The 27,409-nt window shown below is 52.0% G+C and overlaps 1 protein-coding gene across 3 annotated transcripts in view; it reads left to right on the top strand.

Moving 5' to 3' along the window:
• Positions 1–27,409, top strand: part of SLIT1 (slit guidance ligand 1) — a 168,582-nt gene that overhangs the window by 70,179 nt on the left and 70,994 nt on the right. The gene's annotated exons all lie outside the window — the stretch shown is intronic.

The raw sequence follows: 27,409 nt of genomic DNA, 5'->3' as shown, positions 1-27,409 counted from the left end.
TGTGCTCCAGCCCCTTGAGGGTTAAACTACTGGAAATAGTCACATCCTGTTTTTGTTGTTGTGTTTATTGTTAAACACAAAGATAAATAGCTTTATTAAATTAGCTCAGTGCAAGCAAACATCAATTAGCTATTGAAGTGGAAAGTATGTTGATAAGCAAGAAAATTATTAGAGGTGAGAAGCTGTCTTTATGATTTTTAAATAGACGTTGTTCCCCATCTTTCCTCTCTCTGTATTTGGTTCCTTTTGTGCCTATATAGTTTGTTTGTTTGTTTGTTTGTTTTTAAAGATTTTATTTATTTATTTGACAGACAGAGAACACAAGTAGACAGAGGCAGGCAGATAGAGAGGAAGGGAAGCAGGCCCCCTGCTGAGCAGAGAGCCCAATGTGGGACTCGATCCCAGGACCCTGAGATCATGACCTGAGCCGAAGGCAGCGGCTCAACCCACTGAGCCACCCAGGCGCCCCTGTGCCTATATAGTTTTTTGCACACTCTGTTTGTGTGTTTTATTCTCAGACCTGCCAGGGTGGGTTCCTTGGTATCAGAGTCTCTTTACTTTTCTTCATGCCAAGTGTTTTTCTTTCAAACTGGTCTCTCAGAGGCAGAGATAAAGTTGCTTCTCTGTGTGTGGCTCCGAGTCCATCTTCTCTCTCCCTGGGAAGCACGGCACTGGCGTGTGTCTGCCGCCTGCAAGGGGAGAGAGGACCCCGGCACCTCCCTGGGTGCTGACTGTGGACCAAGTTCCAAGCCTTGTGTCTTCATGTTACTCTGTGACAACATGAGGCAGAGTGTGCTGTCACTTTCCAGACAGGGGGGGTAAGCTGGGGCCAGCCAGAATCCCAGGTCTGCTCATTCCAGAGGCCACCAATTCTCTTGTCTCCGTGGTACGCCTGTCACAGAAGGGACAAGGGTTTCGTGAGGCCCCCGTATGCTTACAGGGTAAGGCCAGGTGCCCTGGGGTGGGGCCTAGGCCTAGTGCAGGCTCTTGGCAGGCACCCTGCCTTCTCCACTCCTTGGCAGTGCTCGGGAACCCCCTAGCCTGCACCTGAGAGGAGGCAGGAACACCTGGGCCTTCCCCCCCAACCCCCGCCCCGGGGAGTCCAGCTGCCACTGCAGCTGCGTTCTTGAGAGGAGCTTGAGAGTGTTAATTGGGCAGGGTGCCCAGCCCCAGGTCCCACTGTCTCCAGAATGAGTGAGCCAGGGAGAGACCCTCACTTGTAAGGGAGTAGGGGCAGGCTCCCGGTCAGCAACACTGCGGGGAGGGGCCAGGAGGCCATGCTGGGCCTGGGGGCAGTGGGTGCATGTTTGTGGGTGGTCTCCACTCTTCCAGGCTCTGTCAGGTGGGGAAGGGGTGTTGACCCAGGCCTCAGGACAGCTCGTGGCAGGGAGGAACCTGGAATGTTTGCAGTGGGCTTCCTTCCAGCAGTTCAGGAAGACATCCTCTCCGGTGGGGGTGGTGTAGTGATGAACGGTTATTTCTCCCCCTTCTCCTGGTTCTTCATCATCATCATAGTCGAAGACTTTTTTAGTACTGGCCCTAACCCAGGCCAGCTAATGACTCTCTATACATCATCTAATTGTATTCTTACAACAGCCCTGTGAAGTATATTTTGTTGAGTCTCCTTTCACATTCAAGCTCAGAGAGGTCAGGCAACTTGCCCAAGGTCACACAGCAAGGGAGTTGACACAGCCAAGGCTTGAATGCAAGTTTCATTCCAAAGTCTGTGCTAGGTCCACTCACCCTTGATACCCACACTCTCCTGACAAGGAGAGAGCCCGCTGCCCTCATGGGTAGGCAGCTTTCCCCAGCTGCCCAGCTCTCCTCAACTCCGTAGTCCTTCTGGGAGGAGTATATGTTTCTTCACAAACTTGGAATCTGACACAGGCTTCTTCTCTGAACCTGGCTCCTTAGAAGGAAGAGCAGAAAAATACTATTTCCACGGTGCTATGGGAGAATGGGGTGGTTCATAGGTGAATTAGATTTCTAGGGGAGAGGTCCCAGCACACCTGGGTGCCCAGTAGTGGGTCTTGCTTATTGGCCGTCCCCTAATCAATGACCTGAATCACTGACATGACATTGACATGACACCCGCAGAAGGATAGGAGAGACTCCAGGGACAGGATTTGTAAAGGTTTTTCAGGCCCAGGACTGGGGGTCAGGAAGGCCAATAGGGGAGCTGAGGAAGGAAGCCTCCTTCCCTAGCATGTGTTGCCAGGCTCCAAGCTCTTGCCTGGAAAGTTTGCCAGACCCACAGGCACCCGGCATCGGCCCATGAAGGGTCAGTGAAGAAACTGGAGTGATGTCAGCCAATGACTAGTAGGCTGGGGGGTGGTCCCCAGAGCTGCTGAGAAAGGGGGTCAGGCACAGGAGGACGAGGCTTATTCTGCATTCTCCAGAAGGAGGATCAGCACTGGCAGGTCGGCGGAGGTCGAGTCCGAGGAAGAGCGGCCCAAGAGAGGATGCTGGGCCTCCTGCAGTACGGAGAACTCTGGCCCTGGGGGTGATCAGGCAGAGCCTGGTGGGTAGCCTGCCAGCCCCCTCCCCACCCCCCACCGCCAGGAAAGCCAGGAAGGGGCTCCTGAGCCCGACTAGCCCCCACACCCTGTGATCCAGGTATTTCCTCCCAGTCTGAACAGCCTCTGATGGCCCGATGGTTCAGTCATTTGCTGTTTGCTGAGGACCTAGTCCGTATGCAGGCATTCAATGGTGACGAGGTCCACACGGTCCCTGTTCCCAGGCCGTGTGCAGCTGACAAGCCTGCCTGTCACAGCAGAACCTCCAAACAGTAGGAAAATCCCGTGTGTTGGGGCCTCCTGGGTGCTAAGGGGTTTCGATGCCTTTTCTTATTTAATCTTCTCAAAAGTCTATGAGGTTGGAATTGTTTGTTAATATCTGCATCTCATAGAGGAGGAAATCGAGGCTCAGACTAGCCAGGGGTGGGGGAGGCAGGGAGACCGAGCCTCTGTGCGCCTCTTTCTGGGCCAAGGCAAGACTTCTGGGGTCCAGGCTTAGTTCTCCCAGGGCCTTTGCTGTCCTTAGGGGAAGATTTGGGACTGTCCAATAGTGATCCTTTCTCTGCTTCTGGGCTCTCTTGGGCCCCCTTTCAGTGGAGTGGCCTCCCTTGGGCGGGCCCCAGAGTTGGAGGCCCTGGCCTTGGCCCAACGCACCCTGTGTCCAGCCCGCTTCGTTCTGTGGGGCACTTGTGGCCTTGGCTGCCCCCACGTTGACCCTGAAGAGTGTGGTGAATTGCTCTTCCTACCTGTCCCATTGGTCCCTGGCGTATAGTCATACTGCGAAGTGGTCAAGAATTCTCAGGGCAGGGGTGCCTGGGTGGCTCAGTGGGTTAAAGCCTCTGCCTTCAGCTCAGGTCACGATCCTGGGGTCCTGGGATCGAACCCCGCATCAGGCTCTCTGCTCAGCAGGGAGCCTGCTTTCTCCTCTCTCTCTGCCTGCCTCTCTGCCTACTTGTGATCTCTGTCTGTCAAATAAATAAATAAAATCTTTAAAAAAAAAAAAAAGAATTCTCGGGACAGATGGTGCTCCTCTTCTGGGTCACTCATCCTCCTCTCCTGTCCTTGGGGGGAAGGTCCCTGGTGTCCTGAAGCCCTGGAGGGGTGGGTGTGGCTTCAGGCATGGAGGGCCTAGAATGCTGGTGGGGGGTGGGGGGATCCTCCACCCCCCACTGGGCCTCACCGCCATCCTCTGTCTCGCCCTGGTGGAGAGGGCAGGTAGCTAGTGAGTCTCTTCTTGTATCTGTGGCCAGGTCTCTGTATCGCCTTGTCCCACTGTTGGGATAACCCATAAAACCCACCTCAAAAGTCCTCAAAGGCAAATTTTCAGAGAAGCCGATTTAGATAGAAAATCCTTTGAAATTACAAAGCGGTACAAATCTCTAAGGTGTCATTAGCCCTTTTTGCAGATGATTAAAAAATAAAAGACTCTCAGGGGCCCAGAAGGGACAACTAAAAGTTGTTACTGCTTTCCCAAGATGCTTTTCAGGGCTTACGTCCTCCGATTTCTGGATTCTGAGGGAATTCAGTTATTTATTCAAAGGTTACCCACAGATCACAGGCTCTGGAGTCTGACAGGCCTGGGCGGCAGGTTGCATGATTTTGTTCCCATGTCAGGACTTTTCTAAAGCTCGGTCTCCTCACTGGTGGAGTGGGGCTGGTGCGGCCTCACCATGTGGCTCTGAGGACTGAAGGCAGATCACGCTGCCACAGCTCAACACGGGCTGGCACAGGCCCATTAAAACGCATCGCATGTCCCAACCCCCTGTTGTTTCCTGTGGCCCGGGGGCAGGAGGCTCAGGTGACAGCATGGCTATTGCTGAGCTCTGAATTCGTATCTGCCCAGCCTCGAGGCTGGGGATATAGAAAGGGGAGCTCAGGGTCTGTGGTGAAGGATGGACAAGAAAACTGCGAGCTGGTGCAGAGGGATGAGACCCAGGGGACAGTTTGTGCAGGAGCGGTGGGGGCCCAGCTCCCTGTGGGAGGAGGATCCACTGCTGGGCTCTGAGCGCGGTGGGCGTGGGCTCGGCCTGCAGAGAGGTGAAGAAAAGGGGAAGGACAGAAGGAATGGCCTGTGCAAGGACAGGTGGCAAGAGGGGAGCACGAGGCCTTCGAGAACCTACCACTGGAGCCCAGCCTTCCCTTCAGGGTGTGAGTGTGAGCTGTGAGCAGAAAGACATGAGTTCAGCCAGGACATGTCATTCTGCCGAGGTGTTTGGATTTCATTCCGAAAATGGTGGGGAGCCTCTGGCAGATTTTAGGCGGCAGAGAGGCATGAATTCCCTCACAAACACAGCATCCTGTGGTCCCAAAGCACCCGAGCCTTCTTTTCATGGTGTGTTAAGTTGATTATGATGAGTAACGGAGCGGAGGGCCATCTGTGTAGGATGTGAGCGCAGACGTAAGTGTGCGTTCATGGAAATGAGTTAACGTTCCCAGGTGAGCCACAGCCTGCTCCTGCGGAAAGAGCCCCGTGTGTCTGACGCCAGGCACTTCAGAGAATAGGCCTTATCAAAGCAAAACATTTGGTTATAAATATTTATAAATATGTGTTGGACTGAATTGCGCTTTGGTTCATTCACCATTTATGTCTATAAATATTTGAGAGGCTGCTTGGCATCGTGGAACGACGCAGTCTTTGCAGGCGCAGACAGATGGGGAGCATCTGCTTTCTCCCTCCGCGGCAGGACCAGCTGGATGACCCTGGCCTTGTCACTTCACCTCTCAGAGCCACATTTTCCACGGCAAGATTAGCACCCAGTGTCCACAAGTGGAAAGTAGAGTCAACCCTGTGGCGAGCCCAGCGTGTGCTGATGACGCGGTGGGCAGCTGCAGAAGCAGCGTATGATTATACATTTGTCTCCAGTGTTTACAACCTGAACCCTCAGCTGGAGGACTGTCAGTGATCGTCTGGTTCAGCTTCAGCATTCCTTGGGGTTTCAGTCCGTTTTGGCCTTCATGTGTCCCTGCGGATATTACTGCCAGCCCTCTTTTTGAAAATGATTTTTAGGTGAATTTTTCATAATACAAAAATAATATTTATAATGTGTTATAAATAATGTATACGTTAATGGCGAAGCATCCTAATAAAATGAGTATCCAAGAATTCACCAACTTATTTAAGCAGAAGAGCATTAGGATGCTGTTGGAAGGCCCCTTACTCCCCCGCACCCTGCCGCAGCCTCCCAGGACCAGAGGGGGAACCGCTTGCTGATTTTTGTGCTTGTAATTTTCTTGATTTTCTTTATATTATTAAGACGTGTATATAAGCGTTACTTTAAGTTTTGCTTACTCTTTAAGTTTTTATAAAAGGAACCCAGCGATGTACATTCTTCTACAATCAGGTTTTTCCTTTTTCTTTCTCTCTCTCTCTCTTTTTTTTTTTTTTTTTAACTTAGCACTATGTTTCTGAAGTTCACCCATGATGGCATGGGCGGCTGCAGCTCATGCATTGTCACCACTGTATACATTTCCACAGCGCATCCATTTTCTTGCCAGTACATGTTTGACTTGTTTCCAGGTTTTTTGGCTGCAGAGAGTGCGGCTGACAAAGTCCTCACGTGTGCTTCCCAGTGCCCGTTGGGGAGAGTTTCTCAGGTGAATTCCTGGGAGTGGCGTTGCTAGGATGCGGGCATAAGTCAACTTAACTGTCTCTTGGCAAATGGTTTTACAGAATGGTTGTACCAGTCTGTCTGTGCGTTTTCACCCTGTGTCATTCTCAGAGGAGTCTCCTGGGACTGTGACTGTTCTGACCACACACGGAGTGAGGGGCTAAGCCATACCTTTGTCGGGTTGCCATAGAATATTCTCGGTGCCGGGGCGCCTGGGTGGCTCAGTGGATTTGGGGCCTCTGCCTTTGGCTCAGGTCATGATCCCAAGGTCCTGGGATCGAGCCCCCATCAGGCTCTCTGCTCAGTGGGGAGCCTGCTTCCTCCTCTCTTTGTGCCTGCCTCTCTCCTACTTGTGATCTCTGTCTGTCAAATGAATAAATAAAATCTTTTAAAAAAAAGATTCTCGGTGCCTTCTCCCCAGGCATGATTCTCAGATGGGAAGAGAATGAGCCAGCAAATATCTTCTAGGTAAAATTTACTAGCAGGGGTTGTTGAATGGACAGCGGATCCACGAGCAAGCGGTTGATGCTTTTCTGTGCTTCATTTGGGGCCGGTCTGGGAGGTCGATCACTGTCTGACCTGATGGCTGCTGGGGTGGGTATCTGAGCAGACTGGGCTGAGCACACTGCTCCCTTCCTCCCAGGTTCTGGCCCAGCCCATCTGACAGAGGTCTGCAGACGGAGAGGAGGCCCGAGGTGTTTCCATGTCTTCCTGAGCAGAGAGGACAGAGCTGCGTTTGAAGCCTGGCTCATCTTGGCTGGGGCAGCTCTGTCACTGATGTTTCTTGTTCATGTGTTGCGGAAGGAAAATGAAAGATGACTGATCAGGCACAAAAGCTGTGGGGACCGCACATGCCAGCTCCGCCCCTCCACCCTCCTCCGTGCTCTCGGGAAGCGGGAAGCAGGAGGCAGAGCTCAGCCAACATTGACTTTGAAATGTTAATTTCCAGACTCCAGCCTTTCACGCCTTCCTCTCAGTGTGACAAGGCTAACAGCGCAAAGAGGGAAAAAGGCAGAATTAGAGAAGAGATGCCGAGAACGGCAGGGGCCCACAGCTTCTCACTGGAAAGGGTGCCTGCCAGGACGCTTCCAGAACTTTCTTCTGATCTGGGCCCTCGGTAGGCAGTTCTCCTCCCCCAGCATCTCAGAGGCAGTCCTCTGTTCTGCTTTTTTCCTTTAAGTACCTCTTGAGAGAGTAGCTGTGGCTGCAAATGACCTCAGGCTAGTCAGTGTTCATTACCGATCGCAATCCAGCATTATTATTACCAAAGTGACAGAACCCATTACATTTATTGAGACTTACTGTGAGCCAGGAACTGTGCTAAGTTCTTTAGAAACATCCTTTCATTTACTCCTTCCAGTAACCCTGTGAGCTTGTCATTTTTATCTCAGGTTTAAAGATGAGGACACTGAGGTTCAGAGGAGTAAAGGAACCTGCTCTCGTACTTGACCCAGGACCTACTCAGAGCAAGACCGCTAAGTTCAGTGCGGCTCTTAGCGGCTCTTAGTCATCGCCTGGGTCCCTTACTCCATTTCTGACCTTTCCTGATCACCCTGTGGAGTGGTTGTTCCGTGTTGTTACTGGGGAAGTGGATTTGGCTCTGTGCTGCGGACACGGGTGGGGGTGACCCAGAGCCCACACCCCTGAGGAGCTCTCCATTCCGTGGAGGAAAGGGATGAGTTAGAGATGCAAAAACTCAAGTTTATTGCATAAGCCAGGCTCTGAGCCAGATGCCTTCCATGAATGATTTCATTCACACCTCAGTTCCATTCTCCCCATTTTACAGATGAGGCGAGGAGCTTTAGTGGCTTGGTTCAAACGACGAAATTGGCAGAGCTGTGGTGTGAACCCAGGCAGCCAAGGAGAGCCTGCCTTCTTACCCCTACTTCCTCTGCTTCTTACCTTCCAGAAAGTGCTTCAGGCAGGTACCTGCCAGGTGCTGATCCAGTCCCAGGGGAGGGCACAGCCCCTGGTTGTGGAGAGGGGCTGGATGGAAAGAGGAGGAGGAGGGTGGACATCCCAGAGGACTTCCTGAAGGAGGGATCTCCTGGGCCTCTGTGGGAGGAGGGCAGGACCCCAGGGCGGGGAAGACCCAGGCACAACTGTGCCTCACTTAGGATCTTGTTTCCTCCCAAACCTTCAGGCAACGGCCTCTAGCTCTGCCCTCCTATTAGCAATTCTGCACTTCCTCCGTGTGGGTGAAACGTGAGTGGGGTACTCGGGGCTCCCTCTGCAGGGGTTGGGACCTCTCTGAGCCCAGCCTGGCTCCTGCTTTATTCTGAGTGCGGGCCCTGCTCGCGGGCTCCCTATCCGCCCTGGCTCACCCCACTCTTAGTTGGGATGGCAGCATGAGGGATAGGACAGGGCCTTCTAGTCTTGGAGGGGGAGTGTCAGCAGGACTGGGGTGGGGGGCAAACTTTCCCAGCCAGCCCCTGGCAGAGGTGGCTTCCTCACCCTTTCCTTTGTTTCTTTAGTCTTTCCTGCAGCTCTTGATTGTTCCTCTTTGGGCAGTGAAGAGCTATGCTGTAGGGAATAAGATCTGGCCCAAGGCCAAATGGGCTTGAACATCAAGGAGAATCAGCAGCCCTGTGGGGGTTGTGTGGTATAGTTAGAGGTGAGGTATCCAGAGAGAGGAGACACCCAGGGAACAGAGGTGGCATCCTTGGCAAGCTGCCCTGCCCTCCCTGGGGAAAGGCTGTGGGGTCATCTTAACAAAGGAGGTTGAGTCTTCACAAACCAAGCAGAGTTAAAATAACCCACTGCCCTGCGTTTTACAGCACACTGTGGTGGAACACAGGCCCGTGTCATTCCCTGCTTCCCCACAGCCCGAGGTGGGCTGCTGGAGCAGTGGGGTTCCCCAATGTGATGATGGGACGGTGAGGATGTGACGGGCTTTGTCTTTGTTGCTGACACCTTTCTGATGGTGTTTACTGCTTTGTGACTTTTCTGGCTTCGGTCTGTGTCCTTGGCAATCCCCACAGAAGACTCTGAGGGCTCCCTCTGGCCTTGCGACTGAGGGCTCCGAGTGGAGTCACTGTTGTTCAGGAAGTTTAGGTGATTGTCCCCCTCACCCCACCCCAGCCCGGCCCCAGTGCTAGGTGGACTGTGGGCATTGACATCGTCAGCAGCTCTTCTGCAGGCTTCTGCGGCCCTCAGAGATCCTTCTGGAGCGTGTTCCAGCAGAAGTGGCATTTGTCTCCCAGAGAACGTTATGCCTGATGGTTCCTCACGCAGGTGTTTCACTGGCAGCCCTCCTCTGGCTCGGTTCCCAAAATGTGAACTCCCCTGGGTCTGCAGCCCTCGGAGGAGCTCGTCAGGGCTCTGGCCTGGAGCCCTGGCCTGTTCGCCCAGGGGTGCAGCGGCACGGCTTGAAGATCACAGCCTTGGAGTTGAAGGACCCTTGGCTGTGGTTTCACCTGTAGTGAATCGGTTGACCCGGGAGACTTCAAAAAAACCTCTTTCCCCTCAATTTCCCTGTTTACAAGTAAAGTAAGGGGGGAAAGAAGCCCCCCTGACAGCGTTATTGTGAAGACTAAATGCAATGACACTTGCACTGTGTCCAGCAATAAATACTCACTGCCCATTACCTTCCTTCCCTCGTTTGGAATCAAGCAGACCTGAGTTTAAATCAGATGAGGCCTGATCAGGGGCTTAAATGATGATACCAGGGTGTTTCATTCATTCATTCATTCACTCATCTGTCCATCCATCCATCTCTTCTCTCTTTGTCTCTGCGCCCCTCCCCCAAGTCTCTTCCACACTGGCCACCTTCTCAGCTCTCCCTGCATTCATGCTTCAAGGTGGCCACAGGAGCTCCAGCCTTCAGCTCCAAACCACCAGGAAAGAGTGTTAGCCTCTGTTCCAAAAGTCTCACACCATCCTCTTGGCTCTGATGGATTCTGTGGCCATCTTGAACCAGCCACCGTGGCCAGGGAGATGATGGGGGCAGGGCTTGGAGCTGGGAGTGGAGTCACAGCTACCTGACCATGAGCGCAGAGCAGGGGGTGGCAGATCCCCCCTCCCCAAAAATGGGTTTATCACTGGGAAGTAGAGTGAGCCAGCGCTGCAGAGGACAATAAGCAGAGCAAAACCACCATTATGGGTGCATTTAGGGGACCGGGGATCCAACAGACTCTCCTTTGGTGGAGGCCTTCAGTACAGATTCTGGGTACCAGTTGCTTCTCCGGCTGGCTTTGTCTGGCTTTGTCTCTTAGGTTCTTGGCCATGGGCAGGGGCTAACCTGGTGCAGTAGCTTAAGAGAGAGAAGCCAGAGCCTCCCCTAGGGGCCCAGGGAGCAACAGCTCACGAGTCCTGGCCCCATTTTCACCTTGAGTTCGTTAATTCAGACCCTCTGGAGCTGCTCTGGGGTCCTGTGATTTATCTGCACCTGGTTAGTCAGTCTAGAAGATTCTGACCCCTGTTTGATCTACCGTTCTCTTCTGCCTGCTTTAGAAAACTGTGTGGGAGTTCAGAGTGCTTTAATATGTCTTCTGTAAAGACAGGTGGTGAGTCGTGTTCCGCGCTGTCATCACACCACAGTCCCTGGAGGCCTCTGTGATGGAGGGGAAGTGCTGCCTACCGCTGACTTTCCAAGGATGGCCTCAGTTCCTTTTCATCGGGTTCATGCCTGGTGGCTGCTCTGGGCCTTCCCCGACATGTGAAGGATGTCCCTTCTCCAGATACAAGAGCTTGAACATGGCCATGTAGCCGTCCTAGACGTGTGTGTGTGTGTGTGTGTGTGTGTGTGTGTGTGTGTGTATGTGGTGTTGGGCTGGGGTTTTGAACCCCATCCTCTTCTTTATCATGGCTGTTCTTTGTCTTGGGAAATGCCTGCATCTGTGCTCATGGGAGTGTGGGGCAAAGCCTTTAGGCTTCAGAGGTGAACAGTTCTGATCTGAGCAGTTGTTACATTTATTTTTGTCTGTTGACAAAAGTTTTATACTTGAAGGAAGAAGCAGCTCCCCTCCTATCTTTCCTATTTATAATTAACTGGCCCCTTGGGCAGCCCGGCAGCCTGGGAGAGCAGGCTGCCCCTCTCTGCTTGGTGGAGTCTTGGCCAGATCTTCGTCAAGTGGGTGGGGGTAGGCAGGGGCTGTGCATTTATTGTGTTATTCTGCTGATCGTCAAAGTGGCTCATCCAGTGCTTGGTCTAAGCCCGGCCGGGGAGCTTGGTGGGTTCCTTCCTCATGGATGGCAGCAGGGGCCAGAGGTGGGGTTTGTGGGGGGATGAAATGGGCACCAAGGATAAGGAGGTCCAGGAGTGGCACAGCATGCTTGGCTAATGGTGGAGACTTGAAATCTATCTGGGGCTGAGGGAAGCCTTCATGGAGGAAGTAGCCTTTGAGATGGATGTGACATTCAGTACGCAAGGGCCTTCAGGAGGAAGGGAACTGTATAGGCGAAAGCAAAGAGGAGGAGAGGTGTGCAGGTCTAGGGAGAGTGAGTCTACAGCTGGGCATATGTTGGGCTGGTAAGTGCGCATGGGGGCTTATGATAGCAGGGCTTGAATCTCAGACAGAAGGACCTGGAACACCTCAGTAGGGAGAGGGGTATTACTGAAGGGCTTTGAGTGATATACGCATTTGTGTATGTGGGGTGCGTACATGGAAATTCAGGGTGTAAAGTCTAACAACAGCTAATATTAATAGAAGACTGACTCCGTGCCACATATTGTTCTTCGTGACTTAGTTGTGCCATCTTATGAATCAAGTTGCTCTTCCGTTCAGAACCCTATAAGATGGCTTGCTGCTTCCTTCTGTGTGATATCCTAAATCCTTAGCTGGCTATCTCTCTCCCCCTTTCTTACCCCAGCCTTCCTGACATCCTTGCTTTTCCGTGAACACTATGTAAACTTCAGCCTCAGGACATTTGCACGGGCTGTTCCCTCTGCCTAGAACAATCTTCCTTCCAGATATCCACGTATCTAGTTCCCTTCCTTTTAGCAGCCAGGAATGGCTGGGCCTGCCCTGCTCCCAGCTGTCCGCATAACTTGCTCTGGACACACCCTCTTGTCAGTTGGTTGTGACTGGGTGACAGACACTTAGGGACTGTGTGAGGTTTCTGGGGGCTTTGTGTTTAATGGCATCCTTGTTAGAAGGAACTCTGTTCCTGGAGGGCTTGTTAACCCGAGACATGGCCCTCTGAAGAAATCACTGTCTAACTAGGTTTGGAATTTCCAGTGTTCTGTTCAGTTGTGCTAAAATGAACATTTCAAGGAGAAAAAGAAAAAGAGTACAGCTGTTGTAAAAATTAAGCAGCTGTGTGGAAGCTTGTTAAAATCATGACGGAGGGGCCCAGGAGGTGGTTACTAGGGAGGCCGGCGATGCCTTGGTTTTTGGTTCCCGGCCCCACAGGGAGAGTTGCTTGTCTGCTACAGACCGGGGCAGTGTTCTGGGGCCTCTGGGCCTGTCGGTCGCCTCTACCCCAGGGCAGCTCGATCTTCCCAGCCTTGTGTCCCGCTGCAGGCAGAGAGGATGTGCAGCTGCCTGTTTGTGTGTTGGGGGAGACAGAAAGGAGGAGAAAGGATGTCCCTCTCAGTCTCCCCTGGCCCCCTGTGTCCCCCGCTCCCTGTCCTGAACCCCAGCACACACCATGCTCCCTGTGGGAGAGCTCGCGGCTCCTGCTCTGCCCGTGTGCTCGGCACCGACTGCGGTCCTGGGACTTGCACCCGCTGTTCTCTGGCCCAGCTCTGCCCCCCCAAGGTATGTGGAGTAGCAGTTAGTCTCCGTCGCTCCTGATCACCGTCAGAGCTGTCAGTGCTGGAGCTCCGATCAGGGACCGGGCCAGGGCCACATTTTCACCTGTGGGCTCTCCCAGCATATGTCCATCACAGTGGAGATGTAGGAACCATTCCTGGAGCCCTGAGCAGACTGCAGCGGTCCCAGGGCTGGGGAATAAGGAGTGGGTGTGCAGACCCAGGCCGGGGAGCCTGGAACCTGTACCCTCCCAGACACTGTGTAACGGTTTCCTGACTCGGTGGCTGGCCGCGTTGCCACGCCTCCCACTGGAGCAGGCTTGCCATCCGCAGAAACTCAGAACCTCTCCACCTGAGCTCTTGCCGAGCTGGGCCTCTCCTGCCCTCCTGTTCGAGAGCAGAGGGACAGTGGCACCATGTCACACATAGTCTGTGATGGTTTCTGATGGTGCACTGGGTGCCAGCCTGGCTCCGGGGCCCTCAGCTTTGGGTTTCCCCACGGTGTCCTAAACCAGGGCCTCCCAGGGTGGAAGGAGTGTCAAGTCCCCTGGGGGTCTCCCGTGTATGCATAGCTTGAACCAGCAGGTCCACGAGGGGCTTGCTGCTCTGCCTTTCCCAGGCGATTGGACCCTCTTGCTCCAAGGACCACATATGGCGAGACAGCAGTTGAGCCCACAGTAAGTAAACAGTTGAACCCAAGAGCAAGGAAAGCACCTTGAGGGCAGTGTCGCAGCTGGGGCAGGTACAGTTAGTGTTTTCTAAGACCCTTGATGTCCCTGAGTTATGATAGTCCAGGTCAGTTCCAACGGTTAGCAGACAGCATGAACTGAAGAGAGAGGCTTGGTTTTATTGGCTGTGACTCAAGCATCCCTGATATGCAAAGTCATAAACACCCCGAAGCAGGGCGGTGCTGTCTGGGCTGGGGCCCTGCACAGAGGCTCCCCGTCAGGCCAGCCACAAGTCCCGGCTACTACCCAAGGCTGGGCAGCGCTGGTGGTGTAGACCACATCACACGGCTGTAAGACGAGAGCAGGATCTGGACCTGAACGTGCTGACTGCAAAGGCCCTACGATGCCATAATGCTTCCTGGAGGCATGGCAGGCGGGGGTGTGGAAAGAGCACTAGCTAACCAGCTGGGTGACTTTGGAGAAGGCCCTTGACCTCTCTGAGTTTCTTACATTGGTCAGAGGAGAGAGTGGAACGAGGTCATGTTTAAATTCCCTTCCAGGTCTTATTCTATTGAGTATGCAGTCTCTGCTGGGGGTTTCCTTGGCTCGGATGGCAAGAGAAAGTTCCAGAAGCAGAGACAGAGTCACAGCTTTGTGCTCTCTGAGAGCCTGTCCTGGGGTCGAGGGGGAAGCAGTGCTTGGGTTGTCCCAGGAGGAGAGCTCCAAACCAATAGCAGGAGGATGTGGGCAGTCTCCCTCTCTCTTATTTTCTGTGCCCCAACTGGGACCATCTGGGACTCCCTCCAACCTCAATCTGGTCACCCTGTAGAGACTAATGTGTGTTCCTTTGGGGTTTACCCTCTGCTCGCAGCTCTGCATGGCCCTCAGAGCGCACCTAGGGATGCTGGTGACATTATGGCCCCTGCTGCCAGCAGGATGGGGTGCAGCTTCAGGGGACCATGCAGATCTCACTGCCCCTCCTCATAGCCCATGAGGCTGCTGGCCCTCCCCTGTCCTCTGCCTCCCAGCTCAGTGAGTTGTGCAGGGACATGTTCGTGTCAAGCCTGTTTCTGAGCGTGAGTCTCTCTGTGCAACATCGATCCACGGGCCTGGAGGAAGAGTCCCCCTGACGCTCAAACACTCTCGATACAAATCGTGTGACATGGTGTCACTTGTTGTCAGTGGGGGAGATGCTTGGATTCAAATATTGTGTCTTGTAGGATGACGGAAGTGAGAAAATGTGTTCTCTGGCCACACTCTAAGTATATATTGTCAGAGGAATTTCAGTACAGATAAGACATTTAATTATTAAATGGCTTTTCAACGTGAGGCTCAAATGGAGCTTTCTAATTAGCTGTCAGTGCTGTCAGAGCCAGGCCGGGGGTGCCTGGGGCTGCTTGTCTTCTGATTTCATGTATGATTTCCATCTCCTGGCAGGCAGCCGCTGTTGGGCCACTGCCTGGCTGTGTGGCTTCCCTCAGGCCAGACGCTTGCCAGAGTCTCCTTCTCCTCCTGGGGCTGCCTTTCCCCCTTCTGGGTCAGGGCAGCTGCTCAAGGGCCATTGAACTAAATTTGCTTGAAAAGGAAAAGCAGAACAAATGACTGACCGAAAGTGCCCCCGCCCTGAAGACCTAACACATGTATGGGGATAGAGGGCCAGGGCCTGGAGAAAAGGCAGGGGTGGAAAGGGGCCGAGCCAGCGGTCGCTGGGGGCAAACAGACGGACAGACACCTGAGTAGATGCACAACAGATCCGGTAACATTGGACCTCTGCCCCTGGAGAGTCTCATGACCTTTCTGCCATTCTTGCTTTTGGAAACTCTCCGGGGGCAGTGGCCGCATGCTGCTGTTGTTGAACCTGCTGCTCTGGGGGTCCCCTGGGCGCCTGGGAGATCTGACCCCTCCCGCCCTCCTCTGACTTCAGCCTTCCCCTTCCCGAGGTGACCTGCAAATCAAGACTGCTCACCCGGACCCCTGTCCCCAGCCCCACCTCTCACTCCCAACCGCCTGATGGAGGTTCAGTCCCAGCAGATCCCAGGACCTCCCTGCCAGCCTGTGTTTCTGTTGATGTTGTAAGAGCCGATGACCTCGAGGTACTGCGAGCTGGGTGCTAGGCTAAGTGCTTCATGCACATGAGCTTATTCTGTCCTGTAGCAGCCCCACATGAGGGGCTACGGTTGTTCCTGTTTCACTTCTCGGGAAATACGGGACCAGAGAGGCTAGCTGTCTTGTCCAGGGCCACACAGCTGGAGAGCTCCAGAGCCACACTGATCTGCTGCCCTAGACATTTCCACATCTGGGGGAAGCCAGATGGCCCCCCTCCCTGCTTGGCCCTCCCCTTTCAGGGCGCCAGGCATCACCTGCCTGGCCATCACTCCAATCGGTCCATTCTTGGTTTTGAAACTTCAGTGGTTTTCTTTGCATTGGCTCAGGTCTATCTTCCTTTTGCTGGCTTTCAGGGGCCCCTTGGCACCAGGCCCCTTCCAGGCTTGTTTCTCCCCATACACCCCGACAGACCCACTTTTCAGCTCTGTCCCAACACACCCTCAGCACCATGGGCGTGGTTCATCTTCTGCCTCTCTGAATTCTCACGTTCCCCTCAACACTCACCTGACTTTCAGTCACCCTCCCAAGCCTCTCCAGCCCAGGGGCGTTCTTCTACATGACTTCCTTCCATAGTCAGCTCCTTTGTGTAGCCGTCCCTATGGGGGCTGGGTGACTGTTACACGCTTGTCCCATTGACTCGGGGGCCTGTCTGTCTCTGAGGATCCCATCTTTCTCTCTCTGTGTCAGGGTCCTGACTCTGACTGTCAGGGTTCTGTCTCTCTCTCACTGAAGGTCCTGTCTCTTTCTCTGTCAGAGATCTGTCTTTCTCTCTCACTCAGGATTATCTCTCTCTCTCTCTCAGAATCTAGTCTCTCTCTCTCTCTCAGGATCCTGTCTCTCTCTCTCTTTCTCAGGGTTCCCCCTGCCCCCGGGTTTTTTGTTACTCAGGGTCCTGTCTCAGTCAGGGTCTGAGGTGGTAGAATGGACGTCACGGTTAATACTTCAGCTCTGGAGTAAGAAAATCAGAGTTGGAAACCCAGCCTCCGCTTTCTAGCGGTGCAGCTTTCTCTGAGTTACCACATTCCTAAGTAAGCCTCATTTCCCCAGTTCTGAACTGAGGAGTGTGATAGCACTGAACTGTAGGGCTCCGAGGAAGGTGAAATGTGGTGTAGAGCGCAGAGAGAGTTCCAGAACTCTCAGCTATCAGGATCACTCATCACTGTTAGTTTCGTCAGTGAGCTCCGTGAGGACATGCCTGCTTGTACTCCTCACACAGTCCAGTCACTGTGTTAATGTGGAAAGCACTCTGGGAATAGTCGTTCATTCCAGCTGTCACAGTTCAAGGCGACTGGATTTGCCAGACATTTGATAGCCGGTAGTGTGATCAGAATTTTGCAAATTGAACTATAATCTGGGCTTCCTGGCTCACCTGAAATGGTAATATCAAAACAATAACTTAACAAAATTGTTATGTTGGTGATTGTAGAGGTATATGTGGGAATGGCAGAGATGACAAGGCCCATGGCTGCCTGTGGACAGTGTGTGGCTGGGGATGGGCTTCCCTGAATGCTGGAAACAAGGAGAAATTTAATGTTTTCCTGAGGTGCACTGGATTGCAGACAAGACCACATAGCCAAGTGCTAAAAGACTATAAAGTCGTCTTCAATGATCAGACTGGGGTAAATCAGGGAAGACTTCCTGGAGGGGTCTCCTTGAGATGCACAGGCTTTTTTTTTTTTTTTTTTTTAAGATAACCACTTATCATACATTTTAGACTGTTTTCTTTTGTACCAGTACCCATATGCTTTTCACCTCCACAGTTTCAGTTACCCATGGTCAATTCTGGGCCAGAAGCAGGCGATCCTCTGAGGTATGGTCAGAAAGTCCGTGGCGACCTAACGCTATGTCCCAGTGCCTATGTGGTTCACTTCACTCCATCTCATGTCATCTCTGTGCTTTTAACAGCTCATTTCTCCTCCCAACAGGAGAGTCGCCAAGATCCTAATTCTCGCCTCTAACCCCGACCCCACCCCCACAACCCTAATGAACTGACATTTTAGTGTACTGAGTTGGAAATGCTTTCTCTGTAAAAATTATTGCCCTGGTGACCCAGGAGTAAATTATTTCATGGTGAGTCCGACACACTTCCACGAACCCTGACCTTGCAGAGCAGATGTAAAACATGACCTTGAATTTCTTCAGAGACAGTGAAGTGTTGAGGCGCTCCTTGCTTGCCTGTCTCTTCTTTCTGAGGCTCAACAGGCCAGCAGCTTCAAGGACCAGAGGTGATCGTAGCATTTGATGTATGAGGTGTGCATGAGGGAGGCCCCTGAGGGAGAGGGCGGCCATGCAAGGTGGGGAGCTGGCGGAGCCCGACTGCAGGCACCTGCCTGTTCTCATTTCATGGTCCCAGTAGCCTAAAGAGTGGGGATGGTGATCCCCTTTTAGAGAGGAGAAAACGGAGCTTTGGATATTGCAGAACTCAAGAGAGGGGCAGGAAGGCTGTTAAGTTCAGCAGAGTGATGGGTGGGTGGTTTACATGTGCCTAATGTCTAAATGGGGACAAAGCTGCCCAGGAGGGGCTCATTGGTGGCTCTCATTCAGTACAGTACTAAATGGGATTTAATTTTTCTGCTTCTATGAGTCTTTTCACATCGGTGCATTTCTAAATCATACCACGTGTCCTGATGCTTGGAAGAGAAAATGTGTTCACAAGAACAAGACCCTGCTGGCCACCGGGCCGGGCTGGTGGGGGGCTGGTGGTAGACCATAGCCACCGTAAGGTGGTGGGACAGCTCTGCAAGAGGCAGGAGGCACGGGTATAGAGCTGCTGACATTTCATTCTGGCCCCTCCTGCTCTGTGAAGCCTTTTTAGCTTGGCTGCTGGAAGCTTGGAGCTGATAATGAGGAGGGAGTATAAATGGCAGCGGGATCCCAGCTTCAATCAGAGCTGTTAAAAATAAGCCTGGCGAGCCTCTGCCAGAGGTGAGCTCAGAGAGTGGAGGGGAGGGCCTGAGGAGTTGGGGGGACCCTGTCAGATAAGGGTGAGGGTGAGGGGGCTGGGAGAAGAGGACAGGAAGGTATCAAGGCTAGTTTCTGGCAAGTGGTAATTGGGGTTGGGAATCAGAGATGGAGATGGAGAAAATACTTGTTTTCTTTCCTCGGCTGTTCTGTGATCGAGAAAAAAAAAAAGTGACATCTCAAATTTTATTTGGAAAGGGAAATGCAGAAGGCAGCTGGCTAGCTCGCTGGGCTCTGTCCACAGCTCGCTGTTTTGTCTGCTGGGATGAAATCATAGAGGCTGGAGAGGGACCAGCTGCCAAGCTCCCTCGGGGAGAGGCTTGCTTTCCCTGTGCGGCTGCTGAGAACGAGGCGAAGGACCAGTGTTGTCAGAAAGGCAGACTTTCATGTTGTGAACCAGACCCCAGAGGACCTGTGTGCACACTACAGCTTGAGCAACATTGCCTTAGATATAGCCCTGGTTTATTAGGTGGGGACACTGAGGCCCAGAGGGGCCAAGGGACTTGCCCAAGGTCACACAGTGCAAGAAACAAAGCCTCTGCTTCAGGGTGCAGAGCATTTCCCCCTGTCAGCTTCCCAACAGTGCCCCATCCGTTAGAGTGCTGGGCACAAGTGCAAGTTCAACAAGGATGGCTGTCGTTTCTCTCCCTGCCACAGTTGGGATGGCTTGTCTCTGTCCTGGGCACTAGTTCCAGGAACTATTTGGCATTGACGGGTGAACTCCAGCTCTTCTCATTAAGACTCTCACTGGCACTCAATTCAGCCCCCGCCCCCCCTTCATCTGAGGCGTGCTCACTTCTCCTCTCTTGTCCCAGAGCTGGCATCCGAAGATGTGAAGTGTGACAGGGATGTGGTGGGCCTGGAGAGCCCCAAGCAGAGGGACCTTCCTTGGGAAACGTGGTTAGTGCAGGACTAGCATTAAGGTGTGATGACGCCAGCAGCTGGACCCCAGCTGGAAAGCACAGATGGAGTTTAATTCATTCTTGCTTGGTTTGGTTTGGGTTTGATTTGGTTTGGGTTTGGTTTGGGGGCTTTTTTGGTAGTTGGGGCAGGGGCAGAGAATTAAAGTTGGAATAATTTATTTCTTGAGATCATTTGCTTGTATTTATTTAAATTCCATAAATTGTAAAAGTGCTTTCCTCCCTCCAAGGGGCTGGGGGCTGGACCAATAAAATGATTTAAACAAGCTTTAATTAATTCCAATAAAATCCGGAGGTATCCGTGCCCCCTCTCATTTTGCCATACGTTCTTGCAGTCCACAAATTAATAGACTGTGATTTTCTACTTAAGCCGTGTGCTTGGTCTTTATCACACTTATGGACAAGAGATATAGTAACTTCTGTGTTTTCTACTTAAGCCGTGTGCTTGGTCTTTATCACACTTATGGACAAGAGATATAGTAACTTCTGATCTTAGTGTAACTGTTCCCTGCTCCACATAGCTGCATTTTCCTTCTGAAGGACATTGAACCAGGTGCTTGAACTTGACATTGCATCTTTTTTAGGGTGGAAATATCTCCTGCCTTTTTAACCAGGGCCCACATGGCCTTATGCAATCGTCACTTAATAAGGCTGAGACATCATTAGGAGCACAGCATTCAGCCAGTTTGGGAGCTGTGTGGTTGATGCAGGTGTGGTGGAACCAGATGGATGTGCAAAGTCACTCTACAGTTGTGCAGGCTGTGCACTGTCCTAGGGCGTCATCTCTAAGGGATACCAGTCACATTATAAATGTAGACTTGTATATTTATTTTGATAGTTTCCAAGTAAATAAAAGTGTTTTGAGGAAGGGGCACCTTTCTCCAATTCCCACAAAGGTCCCCTGTGGCCTGGCAGTGGTCCTGAAGGTTCTGGCTTTAGGACTAGCCCCAGAACTTGCTGCCTACAGTTATTCCTACAGATTAACATGCTTTTGGAACTTTCTGAAAATCCTCATCTTTGGAGTTATCAGCTTCTCTGGCATTCACTCTCATTTTAACATCATTGTTGTGTCTTCCCACCCTCCCTTGTTACCTGCGTTAAGAGACAGTCTGGGATGTGAAGGAAGCTTATCCACTCCCTGTCTCAAGACTATGCTTCCTGCTGTGGTCAAGCCCAATGTCAAAGCGTACAGATCCTCCATCTGATGTTTCTGCAGATAGAATGCTGGGTGCTGCACAACTCTGCTGGTCTTCTCCCCCAAGGTGATTTCTGTGCCAGTTGGGAGGATTGAGTTTGAGTCTATATAAAGAAAACTAAAAAAAAAAAAAAAATTTTTTTAATATTAAAAAGGGGGCTTAAACTAAGTATAGAAGTTTCTCTCTCACATCAAAGCATGGTAGCTCCAGAACCAGCTGGGATTCAAGGTCCCAAGGTCCTCCTACCTTTCGCTTCAACATCCTTAGGCTTTGTCTTCCGTCCTTAATGTCACCTCATGGCTCGACAAGGCTGCTGGAGCTCCAGTCATCTCATATGTGTTCTAGGCAGAAAAAAGAAGGAAAGAGGGGAAGAAAGGATAAAAGGGGATCTCTAGCAATGAAAAATCTCTATGAAGAGATTTCCTGGAAGCTTTTCATTTAACAACCTCTGCTTACCTCTTCTTGACCATACCTACATGTAAGAGAAGCCAGAAATGTACTCTTTTATCTGGGCAAATTGTTAGCCAAATAAAATCACAGTTCTAGTAGAAGGGACAGGGAAAAATGGATGCTGGCAGCCTCTGTCACATCTTGCTGCTTCTCCTCTTTTCCTTTCCATGAGCCTCATAAGCACTGTCCCAGCAGCACAGGTCACATCTTCTGACTGTTGCACTGCCCTCTTCTCACCTCACTTAATGCTTCCTTTCTCCCTGCTGTGGCTCTGTCCTCCGCCACCTCTCCCACGAATCGAGGGAGGCAGTGTTGTGTAGTTAAGACCTGGACTGAGACAGACCTGGTCCAGGGGTCAATTTGGCTCCACATCTCTGGGATCTTGGACAAGTATTTTTTGCTATTAATCTTATTTTTGGGTTGTTCCCTTGGCATGGCTTTTAGAGGTCTTATCAGTCAGTAACATATCTCTTTCCTCCTGGACAATTCTCATTTGGTCAGCAAACACTTACAGAGCATCTAAGATGAACCAGGCTCCCTTCTAGTCCTGAAGTATTTGGCCAACAATGCCGACGAGGATCCCTACCTCAGGGATCTGATGTTCTATTCTGCTGGGTGAGGCCCTGAGGCCTTTGGCTGCTCTTGTGCTCCTGGAAGTGGCATCTGAGTGGGTATATGTGTCCCTAGGCCTGGACCTTCCACAGGCAGTCCTATAGATTCTGGGCCTTTTAGGTACTTGACCAAGGAAATGACCCAATTAAAAACAATGACTTTCGAATGGTTTTGTTCTCATAGTCACGAATGGGCCCATTTGGACAGGCTGACCTATGCAAGTGCTCGGAGATGAATGTGTTTCTTTCTCAGGCAGCTCATTTGCTTTTGACAGGGGCTTTCTGCAGACAAGGCAGGATGCGTCATCTTTTCACAGTTGTGTCCCTTTGAGAATCGGAGGCAATGGGCACAGAGGCCAAAACGTGCACACAATCCCAGGAGATGTGCAGATTTTGCGCGGCCCCTCTTTGGTCCACTGGGGCCTCCGTGGCCTCTGGGTCAGAGCCCTGCTGACACTCTAAGAAGTGACTCCCTGCTGGAGATGGCTCACCTCTCCAGCAGGCAGGTGAGATTTCGTTGTGTGGCTGGCACTCTTTGCTCCTTGTGGGTGGCCTTGACCCAGCAAAGACCTGGGCTAAATGTCAGTAGACGAGGCAGTCATTACGAGAGAAGTGTCTTTTCAGCTGTAGTTGTCCTTTGCCCTTCACCAGCAAGCCTTCTCACTCCCATCGTCTCCGGGTCCGCTCCTGTAACATAAAGGAGTTCAATCAAGTCATTCGAAGGCCCCTGTGCACCCAGATGACCCGTGAGACCGGCAGGGGCACTGGGACTGTGGGCTCCGGCAGCAGACTGCGGGGCGTCCAGGTCCTGCCTTATGCACCTGCTGGCTCTGTGCCCTTCAGCTAATTCATTGGCTTCTCTTAGCCCCACTCGTCTCGCCTGCAAGACGAAGATAAACGACGGCCCCAGCATTACTGTACAAAAGCTAGAAACTTGACTCTCCTACAAATAGAAAATAGTTGTGTGCCAAAGGTTTATTTACGTCGTTAATGAGAAAGCCAGCAGGCTGGTAAAGTTGTCTCAAGGAGAATTTCAGGCACTGAGCGCTTATACGCAGTGAAAGAGAACGTTGAAGTAAAATGACAGCAAGAGATACAGAGCTGGTGAGTGTCCTACGGGGCAGTAACTAACCCTGGAGGTTATCTTCCCTGCCCGGCAGTAATAATTTGCTACTCTGCCACACAAAAGTCTCCCACGTCGCGGGTAACTTCACAGAGTAGAGGCCCTAATTGGTAGTAGTGAGATGAACAAAGGTTAAGTTCCCTAGGGAGCCTGGCAGGCTTCATGGGAAGATATCAAGAGAAGCTCCTCTCCAGGGAGAGGATGGTGGAAATGACGCAGGGGATGTGTCTGAGCAGGCCCACAGTCATGGGTTTTCTGATGCAGCTGGCAAGTCCATGTTAAATGGGGAAAAAAAAAAAATCAAAATAAATCCGTGCTTTGAATTTATAGTGTTTGCCTTCTGCAAGGGACAGATGCTGAGTTCTGGGGATAGGGGATAGAATCTCATCAAACTGGAGTGTCCTTTTGGGACCAAAGTAGGGGAGGTAGGTGTCTTCTCGGTTTAGGGAAATGACCTCAAATGCATCATAAAGGGGTTTTCTGCCCCTTGCACCGCCTCTGACATTGAACAGCCCTCCTCCCATCACAGCGAGTTATTTCCATCTATGATGGGGGCAGGTGTGCTGGGGTTGGAGCAGGAAAGAGCTCTGTGTTCAGAACCAGGGCCCCTGGAGGTCTCCTTCCTCAGCACCAGCAGGGGGCCAGCCTCCATGGACAGGGGCTTTGGGGCCAGCCATACTTGGGACCCGACCATACTCCAGACCAACTGGATGACCCTGGGATCTCAATTGAACCTATTCTGTAAGTGGTTAACAGAGAAGGCACCAAGTCGTGGGAGACGTAAGCACTCTGTGGAGAGTAGTGCTGTGGGCCTGTACTCCCCTCATCCTGGAGCTGCTGTCTGGGCCTCAGCTTCCTCATCCTAAAAACCCTCCCTCCCTGGTTGTTAAGAAGGTTCAACTCTTGCTTTCACTGCCCCCTGCCGCACCCCCTTCATAATTCATTCACCTCCCAGCAGTCGGTCTTGAAGGTGTCAGTGGGACCTGGCCTGCCTCCTACTTAATAGCTTCTAACCCACATAGAGTCCTGCTTCATGTCCTGCCACACTCTCGAGGCCCTTGTTGGCTGGTCCCTGCCTCCGGTCTAGCCACGTCTCCTCCCTTGCTCATGGCACACTGGCCACACTGGCCACACTGGCCACACTGGCCACACTGGCCTCCTTTCTGTTCCCTGACACTTCCTTCCTCTCTCATTGTCTTTCCCCTGCTGCTCCCTCTGCCCGGAATGCTCTTCCCCAGGACTGTCTGGCTCCCTCTTTCTCACCACTTGGCTTCCCCTTGGACAAACAGGGCAGCCCTCCCTGACCACACTGGCCACTAAAACCTCTTCCTTCCCAGTCACTCCTTAGCAGGGTGCCCTGTGCTAGTTCCCATGTGGCACTCATCCGTCTTGGAAATCAGCCTGAAGGTCTTCGGTTGTGCTCTTTAGTGTCTCTCTCTCCCCAACCCAAATGGAAAGCCATGGAATCATGGACCTCTTCTGTCTTGGTTGCTGCTCCGACAGAGCCCCCAGCCCACCGGCCGGCACTTCCAGGGGCTGTGTGACTCTGGGCAGCAAGGATGCCGATGACTAACACACGCAGCAATTACCAAGGGCTGGTCGGGACCTATCTGAACACTTTACACCTATTCATTCATCGGATTCTCACAGAAGCCCCTGAGCTCGATGGAATTATTATTTCTTATTCCCAGTCTAAGGAAGAAGAAAGTTAAGGCACAGAGAGGTTAGGCTACAAGGTCAGAGTTACCCAGCTAGTAAGGGGCAGAGCCAGAATTCAAACCCAGACAGTCTGGCTCCAGAGTCTCTGTTCTTAGCTTACATGGGAAGTGCTTGTTGGACTTGTGGTACGCAAGAGAGAACATGAACGGTGCACCCAGCACGCCACTGTTTCCCAGAGGCCCCCACCCTTCCACGACAATCTCCTCTCCCTACTGGCTCTGGCCCCTAGCCTACCGCTAGCCCTCAGGTCCTTCTCTTTGTAAAAGCCTTCCCTCTCCAGCCACGAGTGAGGACAGCAGTGCCCCCCACATGTACACACACGTGCATGCGCGCGTGCGCACGCACGCACACACGCACACACACACACCCGCATGCACATCCCGGGACTTGATTCTGCCTGGAAGAAGCGGCGGTAGCCCGGGCTCCATTCCCACCTCTGCCGGGTGATTACTCACACAGGGTGTGTCCCTGAGGGCGGGTCACCTGCAGGCTTCACACTCATCATTGGAGCCTCACACCTCCAGCCAGGGGCAAATTACCCCAGCAGCCCTGCTGGCCAAGGAGAGAGGCTGGGGTTTGGGGGGGGGCAGGTGTTTGAGCCCAGAGCCTAGGGCCCCAGCAGGCTCACACGCTGGTTCTTTTCATTTGCACCTCAGCGGCTGTCAGCCTTGACACAGGCTCGCCTCTGGCTACTGTGAAAAGCCAAGTCCCTGCCTCTGAGCCTCAGCCTCAGTCAGGGGGTCTCGGCCCCACCGTCTCTTTCTGTCTGGCTCTCTTTGTCTCTCTCCTTCTCTGAGCTGCTCTCTCCTTCATTCTCTTTTCCCCCATTTCTCTTTGTTGGTCTCTCATCTCCGTGTCTCTCATTCTGTGTCTGGGTTCCTTACCTTTCCACCAGGGGGTTTTGCCTTGTTCCTTGAGCCTGGGGGGTGGGTTCTGCAGCTTTGGGGCTGTGGCCCATCAGGTCTCCGTTGGGTCTTCCTCTGGGGTACCTCCCAAGGGTGTGCTGGTGGGCTCAGAGGCGTTGCCTGGGATTCTGGCTTCGGTTCAAGCCTCTGCTGCTCATGTGTTAAATACACTTGGTCTGGCCTCTACCCTCCCTCAGTCTCTGGACCCTCCCCATGGCAGCTCCTGAGTCTGAGGGGAGTGTACTCGTGCGGAAACATTGGCACCAGAGTCACCACAAAGGTATGAGGGATGGGGCGCCCGGGTGGCTCAGTCGGTTAAGCGTATGCCTTCGGCTCAGAATGTGATCCCGGGGGCCTAGAATCAAGCCCCTGCTCAGCAGGGATCCTGCTTCTCCCTCTGCCCCTCACCCACTCGTGCTCTCTCTCAATTTGTCTCACACACACTCTCTCAAATAAATAAATAAAATCTTTTTTAAAAGTTATGATAAATGTGGTCACCATCTGATCCTGTCATCTATGGCATTGGCCCCCAGGCTCTGCTCCTGACTTCTGAAAGTATTCTCTTACCCCCTCCCCTTTCTTTATTTCTCCCTCCCACCAAAAATGTCTCAGGACAGCCCCCCATCAGTAGGAGACAGAGAGTGGCACATACACACAGGTAAACAGGCAGGTGTCTTTGCTTAACCATGGAATTTAATAATAAACTTTTACCTATGCTATAAATAGCTCTTTTCCTGTAGAGTAAGTTTAGCTGAATAGAAAAAGTAAATTCAAGAGACCAGAAAAGTCCTTTCTGCTACAAGCATCTTCTTTACATTTCTAAAATGGAACAGATGTCACCAGGGATGAAGGAATCCTCCTCTTTTAAAAATACACCAACTTCATGGACATCAAGGCTGTCAGTCATTCACCCTCTAGTGTGAACTAATTTCTTTTCTTTTTTTAAAAAAGATTTTATTTATTTATTTGACAGACAGAGATGACAAGTAGGCAGAGAGGCACACACAGAGAGAGAGGGGGGAAGCAGGCCCTCTGCTGAGCAGAGAGCCTGATGTGGGGCTTGATCCCAGGACCCTGGGATCATGAACAGAGCCGAAGACAGAGGCTTTAACCCACTGAGCCACCCAGGTGCCCCTGAACTACTTTTCTTGACACTCAATTAGTTTCAGTAATCCTGGTAGACTGGAAATCCTGAGAAAGAAGGGGTTGGAGAAGCAAACAGCATCGTAAGGGGAGGTAAACTGAGTGGAGGAGGACAAGACGAGTAGTCTGAGGGGAAGAGAGGACAGGGTTAAAGATCACATGTGTAGAAGGATGTTCTGTTGTGGCTACACACTGGAATGGGTAAGATGGTCTTTCAAAAATCCCAATGCCCAGGCTCTACCCCAACCAATGAAATCAGAATCTCTGAGATGGGGTCCAGGCATCAGTATTTTTTAAAGCTCCCCAGAGTCTAATGTGCAGCCAAGTTTAAGCACTAGTGCTCTATCCAGTGCTTCACAACTTACCTGTGCATACAAGTCACCTTATTAAATGCAGAGTCTGATTCTGTTCCTCTGAGACACTTGTTCTCCAAAAAAGGGCAAAGGTCTGGGATGGGGTCTGAGATTCTGCCTTTCTTCCAATGCCAATACTGTGCATCTCTGAGCACACTGTGTGTAATAGGGCTGTAGTTTTTACTGCGTATTTTCCATTGTGGCTTTGTTCTCAAACAATGACAGATGAAAAATGGGAAATATTGGCTGTGTGCTGATCCACACAATCTCTCCGGCGCAGAGCTCTGGCAAACGTGGGTTGGAGCACAGGGTTGGGTTGGAGGCCCTGGGCTCTGCAAGCTGGGATGTTACTGTCTCCTGGCTAGATGCTCTACACAGGAACCAAAAGCCGTGATTGGCAAGCTCAGGCTGGCATGCAGTGAACTTGGCATTCCGT

This window comes from Mustela erminea, chromosome 14 (genome assembly GCF_009829155.1).
Source record: "Mustela erminea isolate mMusErm1 chromosome 14, mMusErm1.Pri, whole genome shotgun sequence".
NCBI classification, from domain to species: Eukaryota; Metazoa; Chordata; class Mammalia; order Carnivora; family Mustelidae; genus Mustela; species Mustela erminea.
Note: the sequence above shows the minus strand (reverse complement) of the source record. Positions and strands in the feature narration are given on the sequence as shown.